Source organism: Lynx canadensis, chromosome E2 (genome assembly GCF_007474595.2).
Source record: "Lynx canadensis isolate LIC74 chromosome E2, mLynCan4.pri.v2, whole genome shotgun sequence".
In the NCBI taxonomy this organism is placed as follows: Eukaryota; Metazoa; Chordata; class Mammalia; order Carnivora; family Felidae; genus Lynx; species Lynx canadensis.
The window spans coordinates 36,574,093-36,596,418 of NC_044317.1; positions in this window are offsets into that span (position 1 = coordinate 36,574,093).

Consider the following 22,326-nt stretch of genomic DNA (forward strand, 5'->3'; position numbering starts at 1 on the left):
TCAACTTCTATTAGCGCAGTTGACTTAACTCCTTACCTGTATGGCACCAATTGAATAATGCGTGGAGTGTGGGAGCTTGTCTGGACATCCCATCATTTGGCTCCATGATCCAAAATCATGCCAGGTCACTGCCCTAGGATTTAGCCACTGTGGTCTTTTTGTTAGGGTTACTAGACAGACACCATATGGACATGAACCAAAGGTACACTGAGGAGGGGGCAGAACCGAAGCTGGGATAGAGACAGGCAGAGAGGGTTCTCCAAGAGGGGACTTTGTAGCCATGTCTTGAAGGATGAATAAGAAAACAAGTGGCAGATCATATTGTCTCATGGACCAAATTAACCAGCTAACTGATGCACAGTAACTTCATTAGATGCTGCAGAGCCTGTGTAGTATTGAGTCCTCTCTCCTTACAAACATCCTCTCTTCTTGAGGAAAGTGTTTCTGGCAGATTTCCCCTGGCTCACATCCTCAACTTCCTGTTCTCAGTTTCTGACATTGCCTTTGCTAACCCTGTGGACTGCTCCACGTAGCACAGGACTAAGTGGGCAGCTAGCTGGTCAGCTCACTGTGTGACTCTGCCCAGTAGTCATTTTTAGCTCTTCTAATCTTTCTTCCTATGTCAACCCACAACCGTTTAATCCAGTGTCCTGTGCAGACATCCAGTGGTCTGCCAAGCCCTGGGGGACAGAGTGCTATGGAAGAATCTTCCAGGTAATAAGGGTTTCTGTGGTTTGAGCCTTTCTTTGTCCAGGCATCTAAAAAGGGCTGGCTTCTTTTGTTGGGGCTGCCCAAAGCATTCCTAAATCCTTCCTGATGGCCCTCTGTGTATAGTGAGCTCTCCTTTAAGAACGCTAAATTTATGAAAACCTGAACTGACAAAGCAAACACCTCAAGGGCACATTAGGTTTGTCCATCCTGCTCAGCATCCTGGGTGATTCCTGAGTCCAGAGATTTATGAATTTTATCAAGTCTATTATTTTTCCACAGGGTAATTTCTCACATTACTTAATTATCTCAACTTTCTCTCTCTCTCTCTCTCTCTCTCTCTGTATATATATATATATATATATATACACACACACACATATACATATACATATATATATTTAAGAAAAAAGAAATTTGGATGTTTAAGTGCTCAATTTGTTCTTTTTTTTTTTCATCCAGAGCCCTGACAAGATAAACCCCCATGCTTGGGTAGATGAGCAATGTTTTTGGTCCCCTAATCACAGAGATGCAGCCATTCCAGACCCCAGGTTTATGCAGTGGTTAAGTTCAACCCCTCACCACTTGTGGCTGGAGGCCCACTGTGGCCAATAAAATGGGCAATATCCAGATCCACTGTCTCCTGGGCCATCATGTCACTAACTTGCATGGGTACCACTCTGGTATGAGTTTCCCTTTATTGTTTGGCACTTGGGGAAATTCTCTTACTTTATTTTCAGTTTAGCCTTGGATTTGAACTTTTTAAAAATATACATATATGTTTTTTAATGTTTATTTATTTATTTTGAGAGAGAGAGAGAGCACAAGCAGGGGAGGGACAGAAAGAGAGGGAGACAGAGAGAATCCCAAGTAAGCTCTGCACTGTCAGCACAGATACCAATCCTGGGCTTGAACCCATGAACCTTGAGATCATGACCTGAGCTGAAGTTGGATGCTTAACCTCTGAGCCACCCAGGCACCTCTGATTTAATTTTTTTTATTATTTCTGAAGGAGAGAGAGAGAGACAGAGCATGAGTGGGGGAGGAGCAGAGAGAGAGGGAGACACAGAATTCGAAGCAAGCTCCAGGCTCTATGCTGTCAGCACAGAGCCCAATGTGGGGCTCGAACCCATGAACTGTGAGATCATGACCTGAGCTGAAGTCAGATGCTCAACCGACTGAGCTACCCAAGCACCCCTGATTTAATATTTTTAAAAGTGAATTAAATTACAACCAAGAAAATCTTTGAGTCAGCCATAAGGACCTGTGCAGTTGTTATGTTGAGCTTTCTTACAGGCAAAGGGAAATGGGAAATGTATAAGGTTCTTTTTTTTTAATTTCATTTATTTTTTTTAATTTTACATCCAAATTAGTTAGCATATAGTGAAACAATGATTTCAAGAGTAGATTCCTTAATGCCCCTTACCCATTTAGCCCATCCCCCCTCCCACAACCCTTCCAGTAACCCTCTGTTCTCCATATTGAAGAGCCTCTTATGTTTTGTCCCCTCCTTGTTTTTATATTTTTTTGATTACAGCTTTGTAATACATCTTGAAGTCCAGGATTGTGATGCCTTCCAGGAGGCAATTTCTGTTAGTGATAACAGTTTCTTCTGCATCATCTCAGACATTTCCTATGCACATATAAATACATATGTCCCCATTTTATACACAGATTTCCCATTTTCACCAAATTTTAATAAAAGTTGTACCAAGAAGCAGATTGCTTTACTAATTTACCTTGTTTGGCTAAAGCAAATTTCATGTTAGAAAAATTTCATTAAAACACTTTCTGCTTCTTCTGTATTCTTATTTATTCTTCAGTTTTGCTTCTTACATTTCCAAGTCGTTCCCCCACCCCCACCCTGGGATCGCATATTAAGGGGTTTAAACTTTAGATCACAAAATAAATCACTCATTACCAATAAGCAATACAACACCACACATTATTCACTTCAGACTCTGACCATAGCTGTGTGTAGGCAGGGATGTTTTAGGATTTCAGCTTCACGGTGCTGTAGGCTTTGGTAAAAACCAGATCAATTTACATTTTGTATTGGGCACGCAATTGGAGTGTGCAAGAAAAAGAACTTTTTCTGTTGTTCTATAACTCAATTCCATCAAGACCCCTATTTGGCTGAGGTTGTGGAAATGTGGAATTCCTCCCTTTCCTGTGGTTGTATCTAAGCTCTAGAGGCTTTTGTCATACCAGGAAGTTGGAGTTTGTTGCCTACTAGTTGTCCAAGGAGCAGTCCCTCCCCCCATCTGCCTGATCCTGGTGGTGGCATAGCGCGGTCCACACTATAGTGAATGGAACCTGGGCCATTCTGCCGCTGCTTCCGTTGCTGTGTCTGGGCTTGGGAAGTAACTGTGTCTCTCCATACCCACATCCGCCCAGACTATGTGACCATTTCCTCTCTAGGGTTTTGCAGCTTTCCCAAGAAGCATGGCACAAATCTATTCCTCTCAGATTCTTGGGATTTAGTATGTTTCTTTCTGCACTTCCCACTGGTGAACATTGGACCCCATTTATCCAGATTTCACTCGGGTCTAAACCTTCATCACTTTCCCTGCCCCTCATCCCTTTCCCCCAATCTATCAGCCCTCAGTCTTGGTCTTAGTCTGGGACAGATGGACATGGGGAGGAGGTGAATAGCAAACAGGTAGAAGGAGCCATTATCCTGCTGCAGTGCTACTGCTCTGTTAGCATTGCTTTTAGGTTTCTGTCACTGCCCAGGTGGCCCTCCCTTCCACCTACATTTGACCCCAGCTGGCCCCAGCACATCAGCCCCCTCCTGTTACATCATATAAAGGAAAATCCATAGGATGTGCTCTACTTTGCATTATTTTCCAGGGGGCTCTTTTCACTAAAATTTGGTGTTCTTTTTTCAATCTCACTTCCTAAGGTTAAAAGGGACTTGGTAAGCCCTAACCAGAGGGCCATAGAATCTGTTCTTAGTCTGCTCCTGAGGACAGAAGCCCTAATGAGAATAGCTGAGAAGACTCAGGCAGGAGGCTGAGCTGCCAGGCCCAGGAAGTGGCCTGGATCAACTCTTTGATACCAGGAAATGAACAATTTCAGGGTGGGAGCAGTGTCCGCCTATGACTCCCCAAGTCATACTGGTCCTCTTTACTTTCTGGACAATTGGTCTTCGTGATTTCTTGCCTTCAAACCAACTTTCCAGATCTCCACTAATTCCTGCTGACTTTAGACACAAGGATATAAAAAAGTCATTAGGCTAATCGACAGCATATATGACTCTTTTTTATTATTTATTTATTTATTTATTTTGAGAGAGAGAGTGAGCATGAGCAGGGGAGGAGCAGAGAGAAAGGGAAAGAAAGAGAATCCCAAGCAGGCTCCACATTATTAATCCTGAGGTCTACATGGGGCTCTCGGGGTTCATGAGATCATTACCTGACCCAAAATCAAGAGTCAGACGCTTAACCAGCTGAGCCACACAGATGTCCCTGTATATGACTTTTGATTCAGGGCTCTAAGACGCATCAGCAGATAATTTTAGAAATACTTAAGACAAAATTAATTTCTTATAATAAGTAGAGAAAAAGTAGGATATATATGCTATTAAGCTGAAAACAATCTGTTCTTTTTTTGTTGTTATATAGTATTATCATAGATTAACCTTTTTAGGAAAATGTGAAAATACGTACAGTTTTGTTCACCATGGCGTAAACATTAAAATTTCAATGTCCAATATAGTCCAGGAAGTTGGGCTGAGAATCTACATCTCTGTCATGTTGGGTAGGCTCTGTCTTCTTAGCAGCAAAGTCTCACATCTAACTGTGCTGTCATTGTGATAAAGGATGCAGAAAGGCCACTTTACTTCTTTCAATACCATTGATCATATTGCATCATCTGAGAACTGATGTTGTTCAGTCACAATTACGCTTCAAATTGAGAAGACGTTCGGCATGTAATCTAAAGTCACTAGGGCTGTGTAGTATCCCAACAGCAAAGGTAGGTGCTGGTTAGGAAGTGACTGTACTTCTTGCCATAAGTACCAACAACCCCAAATTTTGGTTGGCACCTTCAAGAGTATTATTCCAAAGGTAGCACACTTACAGTAAAACGTTAATTTCTTTATCACTTTTTCTAAATATGTGTAGAGTGATCACTTTAAATTCATTTTATGGAAGGTTTGTACAAAGTTCATTTTGCTACATAGCTTTACTTATTTTTTCTTTCTCTTTATGACACTTCAAAGAAAATCATTTAGACCAGGAAAGTATTTTATATTCTACATCAGGACTTGGAAATTCAATTAGCTGCAGAGAGGCATGAATGGGGGTAAACTGAGTGTCTTACAATTTAGATTGATAAGGATTGTGGCATTGTGGAGTATTTGTACAACTAGATGAAGGAAGACGCTTTTCAGGTATGGCTAATTGCAGCCAGGTGGAAATGTGAGACTCATATTGTCAGAACTGTTTTAAGAGAATATGGAAATCTAGGCTTTCATGTGAAAAAGTTCTAAGTTATATGGGACCTATGAAAACAAATCTTTGTGTTATATTTGGCCTATGGGTCACCAGGTTGCAACTTCTATTTTAGACTTTCTCGTTTATGCTCCTTTTGTTATAAAAATGAACCCATAAGACTCTACAGGCAAGTATAGGCAAATCAAGACAGACAATAGAGAATTTATTTTTTAAACAGGAAAAAGAGTAAGAAATTAAAACTCCTTCCAAATGATGGCAATATTGACACGTTTTTTCAGAGAATAAGAATAGAGGAAAATTTTTCACTAAAAAAATTTACGCATCTTTTAGAAAAGGACATAACAAAAGCTGCTTGAGGTACCCTTGGAAAATCTGAATACATTCTAGCCACTAATTGCAGAGAAAATACCTTTGAGGATACTAATGGGATTTAAAAGTTATTTTTATAATTTCCATTTAATTAAAATAATCCACTCCAAATCTTGGCAGATTAACAAATGTAGTATTGATTTATTATTAGTCTTTCCATCAGACTTCAGTCTTAAAGTTGTAATCATTTCTATTGTTCTTTAAGAACTGATAAATGAGGGATTATGGATTCCACTTTCTGGGTTTTTAAAAAATGAAATAATAAACCAAGTGCCAAAGTCTAGAAGACAATGGGATCGTAAATAACAAATATTAAGACTATATGGTCTCAAACCACTTGAGAAGAATGATATGGCATTATAAAATAAATGTATGAAGGAAAAAGGTTTTGGTACCTAAGCACATGATAGATGTTTCAAAGTTATTTTATGAATTATTTTAATATAACTTGGATAAAAATACAGGAATTGAAAAGTGGCTGAAAGGGCATAAATGGAAGGACACTGATAAATGGCAAGTAGGACTAATCAGTCCTACCATAGTGTTTGTTAAAGGCCCAGATACCCAAATAAGGAACAGACTAAGTAGAGTCTCTAATGGAGCAGACACCCAGAAGGAACAAATATTTGGCTATCCTTTTTTGGGAAAAAGGTGGGGTTAATAAACTGTTTTAGAATAGCTTTAGATTTAGAGAAAAGTTGTAAAAATAGCACAGAGAGTTCACATAAACCCCTCAACCAATTTCCCCATTGCTAGCATCCTAAGTTGCCATGGTATATCTGTCATAGCTAAGAAACCAACTTGGTACGGTTGACTAAACTCCAGACTTTATTCTGATTTCACTTATTCTACTAATGTCTTTTTTCTGTTCCAAAGTAACACCCAGAATATCATGTTACATTTAGTTGTCCAGCTTCCTTACTCTTGTCTGGTCTATGACAGTTTCTCAATCTTTCCTTGTTTTTCCTGACTGGGACAGTTTTGAGAATTACTGATCATGTACTGTCCCTCAATTTGGATTTGTCTGATTATTTTCTTAGATATGGAATTATGCATTTTTAGGAAGAACATCACAGAGGTGAAATAACCTTTTCATCACATGCTATCAGGGTACATGCTATCAACATGACTTATTGGTGATGTTAACCTTGATTACCAGGCTCAGGTAGTGTTTCCACATTTCTCCACTGTAAAGTTACTCTCCTGTGCCCCCATACTCTATTCTTGGAAGAAAATCACTAAATGCAGCCCACTCTGGTGCTGGGGTGGAGGTTATGCTCCATTTCCCAAGGAGGGGTGGTTATCAATATAAATTCTTTGGCAAGGAAGATTTGTCTCTTCTCTACTTATTTATTTATTCAATTGTGTATTTATATCACTATGGACTCCTATATATTTATTTTATATTTTGAGTTTTTTTTAGTTTTTAAAAAATTTTTAATGTTTATTTTTGAGAGAGAGAGAGAGAGAATTAGCGGGGGAAGGGCAGAGAGACAGACACATACAGAATCCAAAGTAGGCTCCAGGCTCTGAGCTGTCATCACAGAGCCTAACGCAGGGCTTGAACTCACCAGGTGAGAGATCATGACCTGAGCCAAAGCTGGTTGCTCAACTGATACACCCAGGTAGCCCAAGACCTGATTTCTTTTATTAGAGAATGGTGTTTAGAAAACAAGATCTCAGTATTGGATGTGCTCATTGCTACTAAGGCTCTCTCTGTGGGCAAAGCTAGGAAAAATATAGATGTGTACCAGATCATGTATGCACACACTCTGTAATTACTTCTGTATCTATCACTCTGTGACTATATTAAGCTACCCATGATGATAACCATCCTTTCGAATATATACTTCTACAACACCAAATACAATAAATTTCCTGTTATCTGACATGGTCAAGGAAGGCAGTGCCCTGATTAACCAATTCTTCTAGATAAATAAGAGCTATTAAATGAGACCTACATGTGTTCTCAATTTTCCAAGAATTGGGCTAAAACATTAAAATGATTTATATGGTAATAACACATTTGTATTGCACTTACAGTGTGCCTGGCACTTTACAGCTATTACACATTTAGTCTTCCTAACTCTTCAAGTAGGTACTGTTACCATCCCAGTTCTATAGATGAAGAAACTGAAGTGCAGAGCAGTGAATTTGCCTCATGCTACACAGTAAGCGGCCAAGCAACCGTCAGAATCAACTATGCTATACCTCCTTAGCAAGTTTTAGTCTTTGAGGTTTCAGGAGACAATGTAGAGTTGTGATTCTGTGCATCAGTGCCACATGTTCTGCAGATGCACAGATATGCCACAAAACAAGGTTATGATTTATTGAACACCAAGTAACGAAGAGTTTTGTTTTATTTTTGGTTATCTTGAATTGCCAAATTTTCTACAATTAAGTATATTAAGTAAAAGCTGTAAGCATCATACACATAAGTAGAATAACAGTAGCTGGTTATACCTCCTCATCAGAGACTCTCCCTCCATATCCAATACTGGAAGATCAGTGTTTAATTTCAATAAGATAAAAGTTTTTATTATACTTTATACATTTCCATTTTTTTAATAAGAAGAACCTTGGGGAAAAACTGAGAGCTTTCTTTCTAAGGTCAGGAACAAGGCAAGGATGTCCACTCTCGCCATTGTTATTCAACAGAGGATTGGAAGTCTTAGCCTCAGCAATCAGACAAAGAAATAAAGGCATCCAAATTGGCCAGGAGGAGGTCAAACTTTCACTCTTCACAGATGACATGATACTCTGTATGAAAAACCCAAAAGATTCCACCAAAAAACCTGCTAGAACTGATCCATGAATTCAGCAAAGTTGCAGAATATAAAACCAATACACAGAAATCGGTTGCATTCCTGTACACCAATAATGAAGCAACAGAAAGAGAAATCACGGAATTGATCCCATTTACAATTGCACCAAAAACCATAAAATACATAGGAATAAATCTAACCAAAGAGGTGAAAAATCTATACACTGAAAACTATAGAAAGATTATGAAAGAAATTGAAGAAGATACAAAAAATGGAAAAATATTCCATGCTTCTGGATTAGAAGAACAAATATTGTTAAAATGTCGATAGTACCCAAAACAATCTACATATTCAGTGAAATACCTATCAAAATAACAGCAGCATTCTTCACAGAGCTAGAACAAGCAATCCTAAAATTTGTATGGAACCAGAAGAGACCCTGAATAGCCAAAGCAATCTTGAAAAAGAAAACCAAAGCTGGAGGCATCACAATCAGACTTCAAGGTGTATTATAAAGCTGTAATCATCAAGACAGTATGGTACTGGCACAAAAACAGACACTCAGATCAATGGAACAGAATAGAGAACCCAGAAATGGACCCACAAACATATGGCCAACTAATCTTTGACAAAGCAGGAAAGAATATCCAGTGAAATAAAGACAGTCTCTTCAGCAAGTGGTATTGGGAAAACTGGACAGCTACATGCAGAAAAATGAACTTGGACCACTTTCTTACACCATACACAAAAATAAACTCAAAATGGATGAAAGACCTAAACAGAAGACAGGAAGCCATCAAAATCCTCAAGGAGAAAGCAGGCAAAAACCTCTTTGACCTTGGCTGCAGCAACTTCTTACTCATCACGTCTCCGGAGGCAAGGGAAACAAAAGCAAAAATGAACTATTGGGACCTCATCAAGATAAAAAGTTCTGCACAGCAAAGGAAACAATCAGCAAAACTAAAAGGCAACCAATGGAGTGGGAGAAGATATTTGCAAATGACATATCAGATAAAGGGTTAGTATCTGAAATCTATAAAGAACTTCTCAAACTCCACACCCAAAAAACAAATAATCCAGTGAAGAAATAAGCAAAAGACATGAATAGACACTTCTCCAAAGAAGACATCCAGATGGCCAACCAACACATGAAAAGATGCTCCACATCACTCATCATCAGGGAAATACAAATCAAAACCACAATGAGATACCACCTCACACCTGTCAGAATGGCTAACATTAACAACTCAGGCAACAACAGATGTTGGTGAAGATGAGGAGAAAGAGGATCTCTTTTGCATTGTTGGTGGCAATGCAAGGTGGTACAGCCACTCTGGAAAACAGTATGGAGTTTCCTGAAAAAGTTAAAAATAGAACTACCCTATGACCCAGCAATTGCACTACTAGGTATTTATCCAAGAGATACAGATATGCTGTTTCAAAGGGGCACATGCACCCCAAAGTATACAGCAGCGCTATCAACAATAGCCAAAGTATGGAAAGAGCCCAAATGTCCATCGACAGATGAATGGATAAAGAAGATGTGGTATATACATACAAGGAGTATTACTTGGCAATCAAAAAGAATGAAATCTTAAGAGACTCAAATACTGAGAACAAACTGAGGGTTGATGGGGGTTAGGGGAGAGGGAAAGTGGGTGATGGGCATTGAGGAGGGCACCTGTTGGGATGAGCACTGGGTGTTGTATGGAAACCAATTTGACAATAAGTTTCATATAATAAATAAATAAATAAATAGGAATTACATTCCCACCCCTCCCTACCTATTTTGGTTTCAGTTTTAACACTAGGCCAGGATGTCATTTTAATACACAGTCTTTCTACCATGTGAAATAAATATATATTTAAAAAAATTTTTTTTACATTTATTCCTTTTTGAGAGACAGAGAGAGGCAGAGCACAAGCAGGGGAAGGGCAGAGAGAGAGGGACACACAGAATCTGAAGCAGGCTCCAGGCTCCCAGCTATCAGCATAGAGCTATCAGCATAGAGCCTGACACAGGGCTCTAACTCACAAACCGTGAGATCATGACCTGAGCCAAAGTCGGATACACAACCGACTGAGCCACCCAGGTGCCCCAAATATACATTACATTTTAAAAAAAGAATGAAATCTTGCCATTTTCAACAACGTGGACAGAACTAGAGTGTATTATGCCAAGCGAAATTAGTCCATCAGAGAAAGACAAATATCATAGGACTTCACGCATATGTGGAATTTAAGATACAAAACAGATGAACATAAGGGAAGGGAAGCAAAAATAATATGAAAACAGGGAGGGGGACAAAACATAAAAGACTCTTAAATATAGAGAACAAACTGAGGGTAGCTGGAGAGGTTGTGGGTGGGGGGATGGGCTAAATGGGCAAGTAACATTAAGGAAGACACTTGTTGGGATAAGCACTGGGTATTACACATAGGGAATGAATCACTGGAATCTACTCCTGAAATCATTATTGCACAATGTGCTAACAACTTGGATGTAAATAAAAATTATAATAATAATAAATAAACAAAAAAGAAAGAAAGAAAGAAAAAGAAAGAAAGAAAGAAAGAAAGAAAGAAAGAAAGAAAGAAAGAAAGAAATTGCCTCCTGGAGGACAAGGCTAAGGGTCTGGAGTGAGAGAGAAATAATTCGTTACTCATGAATGTATTAATTTATTTTTCAAAGTTTATTTATTTTGAGAGTGTATGCACACATGTGAGTGGGGGGCGGGCGGGTGGAATGGGCAGAGAGAGAGGGCAAGAGAGAATCCCAAGCAGGCTCTGCACTATCAGTGCAGAGCCCAACGTGGGGCTCGATCTGCTGAACCGTGAGATCATGACCCGAGCCGAGATCAAGAGTCTGTCACTTAACCACTGAGCCACACAGACGCCCCTGTATTACTTTAATATTAAAAGGAAAATCAGCAATTAGTCAAAACAAAAGCCAAAGCCAGTGGTAACTCAAGAGCTATTTATTAGAGAATAGGTAAAGGAAACTAGTGAAGAGAGTAGGACAGAGTAGGACACCAGAATTGGGGGCATGCAGCTCCCACAGCTGCACAGTTCCTGGTCCCAGGTTCCTGGAAAGTGGTTCCTGGTCTGGGAACTCAGGGGTCAAACCTTGTAAATCCTTGTAATAAAACTTGCTTTACTTAAATAAGTTCAAGGGGACCTCTGTTCCTTGCCACCCAAAGAACCCTAACTGAAATCACCAATCCCTTGGGAAGAAAGGCTAATTTTAAAACAAAATGTCTAAATCAGGTACTCCCAGCTCATCTACTTTCATTATTAGCAATGGGAAGGAGCCTAACTCACATTTTTACTCTGCATTTTTCACCCTTTATGGCTAGGCAAGAGAGTTGTCTCTTTTCTGCTATATCTTGGCCATGATTCTAATAGATGGACTGAATTCTGTATCATATCACTAATAGGCTCTATTCTGTCTTTATAGTTATTGATATGATGATGCATTTCATTTAGTAATGTATTTCAGTTGGAAATGGATTTTGTGATCTTCATGATCCATTTAAACCCTTCAAAAGTTAAAAGAAGGTAGAATGTATATGGTAATTGGATGGGAATGACCTGCTGAAATAGAAAAATATTTTCTTTCAATGAGACTGTTAGAAGAAGCTTTCTTGAAGGAAACAAAAACAAAAACTAATCAACCAAGCCCACTGAATACATTCTTCCCTCAAAGAGCAGTATGGCAGTATGGCCAGTTCCCTAACCTTCCTTCTGGTCTCAGCTCAATTGTTTTCTAGTGAGGTCCTCCCTGGCTACCCTATTTAAGATAGCTTCTCCCACCCCTAGTCTCATGCTTTCCCAGAACTCTGTAGCCCCATTCTGTCTTTTTCCCTTAGCTTTTGACACTATCAGATATTCTCTTTTGTATTTCTTCCCCCCACCCCAATTCTAACTGAAATACGAGCTCTATGAAAGCAAGAAATTTGCTGTTTTATTCATGAATGTATCTCTAGTCTCTAGCACTGTGTCTAACAGAGTAAGTGTTCAACAAAAATTTGTGGAAAGATTGAAATCACAATGGCTGGATGTTGAAAAGAAGATACACATGGGTTATAAAAATCTGCATACATACTACCTTCTGTGCATCTGACATAAATACTTGTGCTGTATAGATGACACTTACAAACAGAAATCAAGTGACTGTACTTTAGGAGGAATACTAGGTTTGGCAGGCATAGATTTTACCTTTACAAACACCATGTCTACAGGTTTCACTGGGATTATGTTAATGCCACGAAATCTTTTAGACCAAATTTGAATCTTCTACACGTTGAGTGATTTGGGCACATGTCTTATTTAGCCTTTTAAGATAAAGGTGGTTGATATTCTTTATAGTATGGCTGATGTGGTAAAGATTTATATAAAATTTTATAAATAGGTCTTCCCAAAGTGACTGCTTTTTAAATACTCCACATATTTCCTGAGGTGAAAATTCAAAAGACTTAAGGCTATTTGGGAAGAAAAATGTCTGCTGGGCAGAGTTCAGTACTTTCAGTAGGAGAATGTGAATAATTGCTGGGGATGGAAAGACAATGAAAGGTTTCCACTGTGTTTCCATTATCAGGTGTTGTAGGGGAGGTGGGAAATGAAAGAGGTCCAAAAAGATTTAGTTTTATTTTCAAAATTGATATAACTCTGATAGCCAGTCACCAAATTGAATTTGACAAGTACTTTAGAAGCCACTTCATTGCTGGTTTAAGAGTAGAGAGGCATGAAATAACATGAGTGGATAGAAATGGAAAACGAGTTCAGGGTGAAATAAGGGGGAGTATGTTTGTGATGGGAGCAACTGGAAGGATGTGGGCATTAGGATAGAAAGTGGAAGTGCTAGGACAATGGGGAGGTGGAGGCTTGTGTGTGTTCAGGGCCACTTTTGTGATTTACAAACTGTTTTTTAAAATTTATTTTTAACATTTATTTGCGGGACAGAGAGAGAGAGAGACAGAGCATGAGAAGGGGAGGGGCAGAGAGAGAGGGAGACAAGGAATCTGAAGCAGGCTCCAGGCTCCACACTGTCAGCACAGAACCCGACGAGGGGCTTGAACTCACAAACCATGAGGAAGTCAGATGCTTAACTGACTGAGCCACCCAGGTATCCCTATGCTTTACAAACTTCTTAAAACAAACAGAACATGGAAACTTAGAAGAAATCAAACTTATTATAAAACAAATCCTCAAATGCATGTCTTATAATAGGGAACATATTAATAATACAAGGTCAATAGGAATCTAAATGAATTTTTATTGAATTACAACATACACAATAAAAGCACAAGAGCAGATGTTTCTGAGCAACACAGAACCCCGGTCTCATTTGTAATGTGTATATTTTTTAACACAAAAAAACTTTGTGTTTATATTATAAACAAAAAGATTTAAATGGAAACTCATATGGAAAATGCCTGGAAACATAATACATTCAAAATTCATAATACAAAATTCATTCACTCCGCAAACATGTACTGTCTAGACCAGGTACTCTGATAGGAAATAAAGACAAAAGCCATAAATCCTACTCATTAAGAGCCTAAAGTCTACTGGGTTAGACACTCAAGTTGCACATAATCCAGTGTGGTAAATGCCAGCATGCACATGTCCCAAAGTTAAGAAATTCAGTGGGGCATGCATTACTTTTTTTCAGGGAGTTTTATATTTTTGCTTTACACACATGTGAACAGTATTTCAATGCAAACTCAGACTCCCCTGAACTCTTTTTCAATGAGGTCTAACTTTTTGACTTCTTAATTTACCTCTGCTTTGTCCAATTTAAATAAGAATCCTGATAAATCAGTTAACCAGAACACCCCCCCCCCCCCCATCCTTCATATTTGATCACTCTCAATATGTAATCAGGTTCCTCATCCTCCACCATCCCCTGCCTGCCTATGATCATCCTGGCCTGCCTTCAGCAGGAATCTTGTTAGGTCAGTTTAGCTGGAATCTCCCCTTACCTCAAATGTGTCCTCTTAGTAATTTTCATTCCACTGACCCCACTCTATTCCTTGGCTATAAATTCCCACTTGTCCATGTTCTATTCAGAGTTGAGCCCAATCTCTCTGTCAAACTGCAACATTCTATCCAAGTGGTTACTATACCTATCACACAATAGTGCTCCCCCCCCACCATGAATAAAGTCTTCCTTATCATGCTTTGACAAGAGAGACGTAGTTCCTGCTCCCATGAAACATATAGAAAAATGGGAAGGAATTTTTAAATTACTTTCACACTCAGAATACTTACTACAAAACATAAGAACCACAGTCTTTGGCCTGCACGTATCTACAGATGACATTTCCCTTACCCTTATAGAGCATTCTGGAACCTAACAATTACTGTTTATCTCCCATCTTCAAAGAGCAATGGAACCACATTCACTTCTCAATATCCATCCAGTTCAGGAATCTAATTGCTGGAGAACAGGCAGTGTTGAAATTTCATGGTGCATGGTCTTTGAGGAAAAAGGTCATGCCCATTCTATAGCACCTAGCAAGAATGAGCATTCAATAACTGTTATTGTTGTTATTTGATGACAACTTGCAGCAATTCCCAGAGCAACTTTTAGGGGAGTGGTCACAACTAACATTTAGGACTTCATTAATCCTGCCAGGAAAAGAGACAAAAGAACTCAAGAAATTCTTGTAGGAGCTAGGTGGCACTTCACCTTAGGCCACCATTGAAATGATGGCTTTCTAGATAAGGTGGGCCATTCATTTATGACCCTTCTCAGTCTGCCAGTCCACTAATCTGCCAGATAAAAAGCATCTAAATGGCCTATCTTTGGTTTCCCTAAATAAAATTTCAGAATGGGATCTTCTTTCCAAGAAGACACAGTATTTTGACATGGTTTCTTTTGGAGGAAAAGAGGTCTTCCATCACTGAGACCAAAATTCCTCTGGATTCCTTCTATGTATTTTTCCAGTTTGACTTGAGTAGCTTGTTTCTTAGCAGGAAAGATCTGCTAGCCAAGTCCACAGCTAAACCACAGCTAAAGTAGTCTCCATTACGTTGACCTAGAAACTGTAATTCAAAGCTACTGTTCTTTCAGTTTCAAGGTATCCTTCCCTGAATCATAGGAGAAAGCTAATAACTTCAAGCTCAAATGGCAAATGTTGATGCTGATGGCTGTTGGCTTTATATAGCCCTCCGGGAGCTCTTTAATTCCATGATATTTAAAAGTAATGCCTTCTGTTCCAAAGAAAATTTGAAAATTTCTTTTGATTAAAGCAACTTCCTTTACAAATTAAACTACTAAAAATAAATTCAAAACTTGATTCAGCCTTATAGATGTCCCTTAAGAAATGGATCTTATTTTTTAAAAGTTGGGAAATAATAACTTCTAAGGCACTTTCATCTTTGGCACAGATACATACCTTAATTACCAGATAACAAGTGCCTATCAATAAAGAATTAATCACGGTATAGTCTCACAAAGTATGTTCCTATAAAAAAATTAGAAAAAAATGAAATGTCTATATACTGATATAGAATTTTCAGGATTCATTAGGTGATCAAAGCCAATGCTAAGAAGTACATATAGTATTCTAATTTTCATATTAACAAAAAGTGGAGATAGATATAAATATTTGTTTGACTTGTATAAAGAAACAATAGAAGGGGGTGTCTGGATGGCTCCGTCAGTTGAGCTTCTGACTCTTGATATGGGCTCAGGTTGTGATCTCACGGTCATGGGATGGAGCCCAGCATCAGGCTCCATGCTGAGAGGAGCCTGCTTATGATTCTTTTTCCCTCTCTCTCTGCCCCTCCCTCCCCCCTTTCCTTTCCTCTCTGTCCCTCCTCTGCTCAAGGTGCTTGTGTGCTTTCTCTCTCAAAATAAATATAAACTTAAAAGAAAAATGGAAGGATAAGTTAAGAAATATAGGCAATGGGGTGAGGTAATCTTGTTAGCAAGATGTCTACATTTATGGACTTATATGTGTAGGAACCATTCAAGTTGAGATAGATAATCCTAGAAAACAGTTGATCCCAAAAGTCATTTAATGAAATTTTTCTATTGTAGATTAAATCAAGTACTTTTTTTTCCTTTTTCATTTGAGAAACTGGTTAATCCTTCTGACCCAGATATTTAGAAAGAAAGCATTAGGACTCTTGATTAGGCTAGAATTGAAAAAATATCTGATACCCTTTAATATAATTAAAGTTCTGTAATAAATCATCTTGGGTTTATGAAGCATATCACACCAGATCTGAAAAGGTTTCAAAGCAATACTGGCTGGTACTAGAAATTTAAATTCCTGTGGATTGGGTCCCAAATTATCATAAGGCTAAAATTCTTCCTCTAGAATTCACCATCCATCAAATTTCCTATAGTTCCATCCCCTTTTCTGAACTTACCTTTGCCTTCTTGTTCAAAGAAAAACCTGTAGGCCACTCAAACTGTGCCTGTTTTTCCTCCTTATCCCTGGGCTTCCTGCCCTCTAATCCCTAGACTTTGAATGCTACCACAGGATAACTGCTACAAGTGTATCCCAGCCCTGACTTATTCCCTGAGTTCCAAGTGATTCAGTCTGATTCCTTAGCCTACGGCTCTAGTTAAATATTAGAATTTCAAATTTAACTAGATAGAATATAATTCATATAACCAGCAAATCTGTGTTTTTGTTTTTGTTTTTTTTTTAATCTCTTAGGCTCTTTTTTATCTATGTAAATGACTCTATCAGCAGCTTAGCCTCAAGTCAAAACTCTAGACATCATCTTCTCTTCTTTTCAATATCCACATTAAAACAATCAGTGAGTCATATAGGGCCATGACCCATAATCTATTTAACAATGTCAATTTACCACATTCTTGTTAAAATCTCACTGTCAAAAATTATCATTTCTCCCCTGCAAAGTCTCAAAGTCCTACTATTCTCACTAATGGTCTCCACTTTGCTAAATCCAATCCTGGTGTGGTTGACAGATTGTTAGAATCAAGAGTCTTAGAGGGAATGGAAAGCTAGTCAGTAAATGGGACTAAGGATAGTTTGGCAATGATGGAGTCCTAAAACTATGAGAGTAAGTAGTTCCAAGGCAGTGTAGGACAAGATCATTGGATTTGAGTTGTAATAATTGAGAGGTCAGGGTGTTGGAAGGATCATTTACACATATATTTCAGGCCAAGAATTAAGACAGTAGTAGAGTTGGAGAGAGTGAGCCAAGAGCTAAAATTTTTGAGAAATATGGGGGAATGACTCTAAGGGTTAATAAATTGACGATGCATTATGGAGTAGTAGGTGATATAGTCTGGTGACTAGATAGTAAAAGCTTTGTTTTTAGGAATGCAGGAGGGAGAAATACATGGAAACAGCTTTGAGGATCATCCATCCTACCTCCAAGCCTTACTTCTGAGATATATATCAAATCCATTCATTCCTCTCCATTTTCACTTTTGTCATCCTACTCCAGATTGTCTACCTTTCTCTCTCCTGGGTCCCTGCAATTAAGCTTCCTAATTGGTTTCCTTAATCCTTATTTAACAACACTTTATTTTGTGTATCTTTGATACTGTGATTTTACTTTGATGAAATTCACCAAGAAAGAAGGTGCCTAATAAAAAAAACTGAATCCAAGATTGTGACTACTTTAATGACTAAATCAGAATTGAATAAGCTTTATGTACACTATTCATTTTTTTGTTTTTTGTAAACTATGATTTTTTTTCTGATTAAACAATCACGAGACCTCTTAGCACTATGTGTAGGAGAAAGATTTGACACTTAAATGTCACTATAGATTTTGAATGTTTTTCCTAATCTATATTATCAATTGTTTAATAACAATTATTGTAATGCTTAAGGCATGGAAATTTTATTAAGCAAATTCATAGCTTTGGAGTATTTTAAGAACTGTACTCCAGAACAAAATTATATGTTCTTCATGTTTGAAACTGACAGAAATACTATCAATATTCTAGAAATGTATCCTACAGGAGCAACAAAAAGTATACACAAAAATTAGACTATAAGCTCATATAAGTATTGTTTACAACGTTTTTTAAAAAGGGTAAACAATCTAAGTGTTCAAAAACAGAATCACCTTAGACTTTAAAAAAAAAATACAATGCCCTACCCTGTTTCTGATCAATTCAGTCAGGACACCTGGGAGGAGAGACTTAGGCACTGCCATTTTTAAAAAGCTTCTCTAGGGGGTTCTAACATGCAGTTATTCAATGCACCATCCTAGATAAATTTACCCAGCCTTATCTCTCTATACACCACCAATACGTTGAAGGGGTTCCAAATTTACATCTTTAACCTGAAACACTCCCCATTCAAATTCCATTCTTATAAACCCAACTATTTGTTTAACACTGCTCCATGAATATCTAATAAACATCTCTAATTTAACATGAACTTTTATTTTTACCACACTCCCATTTCCAACAAACATTTAATTCTGTCAGCTCCAAGTTCAAAATACATCTAGAATCCAACCAATCCTCACCAACCCCACCCCTTCTATCCTGCCCACTTCATGTCTCAGCCTGGGTTTTATTGCAATAGCGTCTCAGCACAGCTATCAGAGTGATACATTTAAAATGGTAACTTAGGTCTTTCCTCTGCTCACAACCTTTTAATGGTTTCTCATCACAGAATAAAAGCCAAGTCTTTAAAATGGACCTAATTAGGGGCGCCTGGGTGGCTTGGTCGGTTGGGCATCCGACTTCGGCTCAGGTCATGATCTCACGGTCCGTGAGTTCGAGCCCCGCGTCGGGCTCTGTGCTGACAGCTCAGAGCCTGGAGCCTGTTTCAGATTCTGTGTCTCCCTCTCTCTCTGCTCCTCCCCAGTTCATGCTCTGTCTCTCTCTGTCTCAAAAATAAATAAAAGTTAAAAAAAAATTAAAAATAAAATAAAATAAAATGGACCTAATTGGGTCTCTCACAACTTGTGATTTTACCACCTCTCCTTCCACTATCTCCCTAACATGCTGTACCCAGCCACATTTGCCTCCTTCCTGTAAGTAAGACAGGCCTGTTTTGCCTTAGGGCCTTGGCAGGCCCACTGCCTGGGAGGTCGCTCAAATATCCTCACTTCTTTTAGACTGAAATGCAAATGTAACCTTATCAATTAAGTCTTCCCCATATACCCTAAATAAAAATAGTATCCAATCCCAATACTCTATCCCTTTTCCTTTTCTCCAGAGTACATATTACCATGTGATATACCATATATTTGTTTACTGTCTTCCCCCCTAGATAGAAGTTCTGTGAGGGCAGGGATTTTATTTATGACTATATCCCTAACCCTGATAATGTCTGATACATTATGGGCCCTAATATATATCTGATGATGAATGAATATGTAGAGATATTTTCTCCACTATTTTTTCCCAAACAGTTAAGATAGCTAAACATCCATTCTTATGCTTACTATAGCATTGCAATTTATAAGCAAATTGAACCTTTACAGTGTGCTAATTGATATGGAAAAGTTTGACATGACATGGTTTGACAGGTTAGCAGTGGGGCTATACACCATATACAATCATATACACATATGTGTATATATATTTGTGTGTATATGTATATAAATATTTGTATGTATATAAATATTTGTATGTATACACCATATACAACCATGTTGCTCCATCACTGAACAATCTAGTTGAGGAACTGCAAAGAATTTAGTGATCCGAACCCCACAATTTTTTCTCCCCAGAGTACCAACAATCATCAATTCTGTAGTCTTAATATCTTCATGACAAGAGCCATTAGCACTTTCTTTTGTATCCCCTGAAAAATATTTTAACTGGCATCACCTGCCCTGTACATTCAAAACTAATTAGATAAAAAGCTGAAAGCAAAACTGTCTGAACTGCCTAAATCATATATACAGGGCTATCTGCAAAGTAATGGATTATATAGTCTGTATTGTGTTAGTTGTGAACAGTATGAATGGCCTTAAAACTCTTACAGTTCATACACTTCGTCCCTAGTCCTTACCCACCACCTCCTCCCCACCCCAACCCCGCACAATTACACCAAATTATTAAAAATTTTAAAAAGGAATTGAATATAAGCCTGGCATAAATCTGAAATCACTAGAGCCTCCAACTTTAAATCATTTGCCTACTGAGAGCAGCCCTCAGATGACTGTGACTCAGCATTTTATGGTGCCTGACACATGAAGTGAGATAAAGGTCTTGTTCCCTTCATGGCATTAGTTAAATATGGAGCTAAAATAAAAGAGCTACCTTAAAAACACAAAGCCAGTGGCTGAAATATTATAGTGCTCACAATGACACAGGTTTGACTCAGTATGTGATGACAGGGAGGAGAGCATGTGTCAGCTGAAACACACAGAACTGTTCTGAAATAACTTGTTGACCTATAAAATTAGCAAATAACCATACTGACTACAATGAACACTCAGCAATGGAGAAAATAGAAGTAAATGAAAACAAAATTAAAATATGAACTATGGTGCTGGCTTAGAGACAGGTAAAAAAAAAAAAATAACTTTGAGCTAAGGAGGGAATTTACCCAGCTACTCTTCAATAGAATATCAGAAACTAAAATTGAACTAAATGAGGGTTTTTTTCCTTCTTGTAAAAAAAAAAAAAAAAGTTTGAGTAAAACTGAAACAGAAAAGTCCAGCTCTTTTTGACTCTTTATGGAAAAAAAAAAAAAAAAAAAAAAAGGATGAAAATAAGGTAACCTACATGAAGGTTGCAATAATGACCAATATATATACATATATATTGTCAGTTCATATTCTCAGGTGGAGCAGGAACTGTTGAATGAAGAAGAAAGTATGGTAATTGGTAAGCTGGGAGATCTGGAGAGGTGAGATCATGAAAAAGGACTGAGGGGCATTCCACATAGGCAAGGAGGAAGCTGGGGAATCCCGCTCAGGAAGCCAGGTATTTAAACGAATAAAGACAAAACGAATAGACAGATATGGAAACAGCCTACAGGCAAATGGGTAAAAACCAACTGCTAATATAGTTGGTTTTAGCTCCTGTTCTAAGTATGCTACTAACTCTTTTAATCCTGAAAATAAGCCAATGACATAAATACTACTAAATCTAACTTGACACGTGAGGCAATGGCCTCAGAAAAATTAAGTAACTTGCTCAAGGTCACATTGTAATAAATGGCAGAATCAGGCCACCAACCCACATAATCTAACTTCACTACAACTTTACACTGCTTTTTATGAATGTCTCAAAATGTGAAAAGGAAGTGGGGAAACTGAAATTACTGAGGCCTTTACTGCATTCAAAACCAGACCCTGTGGGGTACAGAAGAATGAATTTCCCCTGAGTAACCTACAGCCTATTAATGGAGTTCAGACTCACACCAAAATACTATTTAAATTGCACATCAGACCCATCTAGGAGAGGCACAAACTTAAGGTAGTGGAAACTCAGATGAGACAGTGGTATTCACCGGATTGGGGAATCAAAGAAGACTTCACTGAAAGAACAGCATTTGGGGTAGGATTTGAAGAAAAGGGAAGAGTTAGGTGGAAACAGTACCATGACTTCCCATCAATTACTCCCCAGGGTTTTCAGGATAAATTTTAAACTCCTGGGCATGGTACTCCAGGCCCTCCACAACTAGGTCTGGAGGAATGCCGAGGAAGAGAGCTTAGCCTGAGTGAGATAATTATGTTGGAGTCTTTACCACCAGTTCAGGTTGCAAAGGATCAGAACATTTTATTTTCCTGTCCATAAATCGTTAGTGAGTTGAAGGCAGGCACTAGGGCTTATTCTCTTGTAACACCCCTCCCCCAGTCCATGTCTGTACCATCACAGCACGTGGTAGGTGCACTGCAAACATTTTGAAAAGCGAATATAAATCTCAACGGGCATCAATCACCAGGTGATTTTGTGTCCTGTCAGGCTGCCTTATACCATCTAGAATTCTGGTGTTTGCTAATTTTAAAGCTATTAAGTTAGAGACTTAAACACATGACCCAGACCCAACGGGTCGGCCTTAATTTGGATCCCGAAGCCACAAACAAATTGTGAAAAGACAATTTGTGAT